Source organism: Arvicanthis niloticus, chromosome 10, assembly GCF_011762505.2.
Source record: "Arvicanthis niloticus isolate mArvNil1 chromosome 10, mArvNil1.pat.X, whole genome shotgun sequence".
Classification (NCBI taxonomy): domain Eukaryota; kingdom Metazoa; phylum Chordata; class Mammalia; order Rodentia; family Muridae; genus Arvicanthis; species Arvicanthis niloticus.
Window position 1 is genome coordinate 12683796 of NC_047667.1, and position 3221 is coordinate 12687016.

At 36.9% G+C, this 3221-nt stretch overlaps 1 pseudogene; it reads right to left on the reverse strand.

Moving 5' to 3' along the window:
- Positions 1-966: 966 nt before the first annotated feature.
- LOC117716441 (elongation factor 1-alpha 1 pseudogene) lies at positions 967-2293 on the reverse strand (annotated as a pseudogene).
- Between the last annotated feature and the right edge of the window lie 928 nt (positions 2294-3221).

Sequence of the window (3221 nt, forward strand, 5' to 3'; positions counted from 1 at the left end):
CGCTGCATGCTTTTACTATAGATGCAGGTTACCTGGTTGAACTGTAAAGTATTATCATCTAAATTTCACAAACTATTTAATTACTATTCTTTGAGTAACAGTAGAAAACATCATGAGGAAATATGAAGGACAACACCTATAACCATGAACTAGAAACTATACAAGGAAAGTGAGGTGCTGCTCAGATGCTCAGTGAGGAAAGATACTTGGTGACAAGCCTAACGGTCTGAATCAACCTCTGGGTCCTACATGATGGAAGGAGTGAACTGACACCCAAAATGGTTCTCTGACTTCCACAAGTACACACACAGACACACACACACACAGACACACACACACACACACACACACACACACACACACACACACAGAAAGACAGAGATAGATAGAGACAGAGATACACACACAAACACACAGAGATACACACCCACACCCACAGAGAGACAGAGACTGATAGAGACAGAGACAGAAAGATATACACACACAAGCACACAGAGATTCACACATATACACAGAGAGACACAGAGACAGAGAGATCTAATAAAATTCTTTATAAAGAACTTAAAATGGACATTTTCAAAAATAAATAATAAAAATTTAGCAGTCCATGCCACTCTTCAGGTATAAATTTCTTTAATATTAGACAAAGGGTTAAATTTCTCCAAAATAATAAAAAAAAAGTCACTGAAACGTCACAGGAAGTACAAACTTGAAAAATCTGAAAGAAGCCATTGTGGACATGGTAAAGGCAGAGGCATATATTGTCCATAAACGGCACAGATGAGAATGATAAGAATCTCCACCATAGGCAACAAATAATTTATTCTTTTTTTTCTTTCCTTCTGAAGGTTTTACCATACATTGTTATCATTAACCAGTTGTTTATTATCAAACTTCAATGGTCAATGTCAACAAAAGGATCTGAGATCTTCTTCCATCACCAAGTAAGAATAGAGTAGCCAGTGATCAGGATAATATTAATTTAGCCTTTTGAGTTTTCTGGGAGGACTTGGTGACTCTGCCAGCTTCAGCATCTTTCTGGTCCACAGGTTTGAACACACCCACAGCAACTGTCTGCCTCACATCAGAAACAGCAAAATAACCCAGTGGAGGAGAGCCAGTGATGTTCTCAATATACATGGGCTTGCCTGGAACCACATCAACAATGCTTGCATCACCAAAATTCAAGAATGGAGGGACATCTTCCACCCTCCTATCTGAGTAGTGATGAATTTTTTTTTTTTTTACTAAGCTCAGCAAACTTGCATGTTACATGAGCCACTTGACAATCCAATACAAATGCACAGTCACAAATGATTTGACCTACATGGTTCAGGATAATCACCTGAGCAGAGGAACCATTTGGTGCCATTGGTGGGTCATTTTTGCTGCCTTTAGCAATATTACAATGCCTAGAATCTTTGGTAGACACATTCCTTACATTGAAGCCAATGTTGTCTCCAGAAAGAAATGTACTTGAAGCTTCATGGTGCATTTCAGCAGACTTTGCTTCTGTTGTGACACTGACTACTCATAACAACCATATCAGGTTTGAGAATGGCAGTATCCATTCAGCCTTTGAGAATAGTACTAATACCATTAATTTTATAAGCATTTAGGGGGTATGGTAGAAAAGACTTGCCAGTTTGACAAGTCAACTGTAGGATACAATCCTATGGCTCCCAGCAGTGTGGTTTTAACCACATCATGTCTTTATAGGTGATTTCCCATCTCTTTAACCAATACATGACATGTTAGCACTTGGCTCCAGCATATCACAGTACCAGCCAGAAAAATGAACAAATGCTACTGTGTCAGGGTTGTAGCTAATTTTCTTAATGTATACACTGATTTTCTCAACAATTTATGTGTGCATCTTCAAAATGTAATGGTGGCTCCCTGAAACTGTTTGTTGTCGAGAACAATTAGTTGTTTTGAAACCAGTGTGTAAGACTTCTGGAATGCTCATTGGTCTGTCCATTATTGAAAATACCAGTTTCAATACACCAACACCAATAGCAGTAACCAGAACAGTATCCTCAGTCTGAGATGTACCTATTATCATTTCTTTTGATAAGGTCTTTGTGTCCTGATGTATCAATAATAGTCATATGGTATTTCCTGGTCACGGGACATGGTAATGGTGATACTTTATTCATGCTCAGCTTTTAGTTTGTCAGAGACTCAGCCACATTTTAAAGGAGTATTTTTCTACCTTAGCATCTCACGTTTCAAACTTCTTAATGGTTCACTTATCAGCTGTATCGTATTTGTAGATCAGATGGCTAGTCATGGTGGGCTTGCCCAAATCTATACATAAAATGAAAAGTATTTTGATATGAGTCATTTTCTGTCTATTTAGGCTTGAATTCCTAAAACCTGAGTGAAGAAAGTCTCATTTTTTTTTATGTGTACTATGTGCTTCTGTGAGTTTATAGTATCACTCTGAGACTAGAAGAGGGGGTCAGATTCCCTAGAACTGGAAGTGATTTTGTGCCAGCTGATGTGGGTGTTTGGAAAGGAACTCAGGTCTTCTATAAGAATAGTACGTGCTCGTAACTACTGAAGCAAGTTTCCAAGGCCTAGATGCTAAATTTTAACATGATAGCATGGCTTTTAAATTTAGTAAGAGTTGGATTATCCAGTATATGACTACCTATTTAAATAAATCAATATTACTATTGTAACCCAAGAAGCAGATAACATTATTAAGATGGAATGTTTTGTATGTGGGCATTAAGAAATGTATTAGAACTCTATTAGTTAAAATTCAGAAACCATAAGAGAAAATAATGCATTTAACTATGTGAACATTAAAAGCTCCCATGTAGGAAATCTATCAAATTTAAATCAAGTGACAGATTAGAAAAGGCTAAATTACTTTTATAACACAGGGAACATAATATAAGGATTTACCTATTACAAGCCAATAAGCAAAGAAAAATGATCCCAAAGAAAATATGGACCAAAGATCCAAAGAAATATGAAACAGTGGATATAAAATAGCAAAATAAAATGACTGGTATGGAGCAGAGATGAAGGTACCAGATAGACATTTGTCTAGGATTTTATATTAACCCTCAACAGGCCTCATCAGCTGGGTTTAATCGATCTCTACATTTTAGAACAGGCAAGATGGTATTACATTTATACAGACCTAGATGAAAAAGAAAGGAGCTAGGAATAGAATGTGAGATCTAGGCCATGAGGATGACTCAATG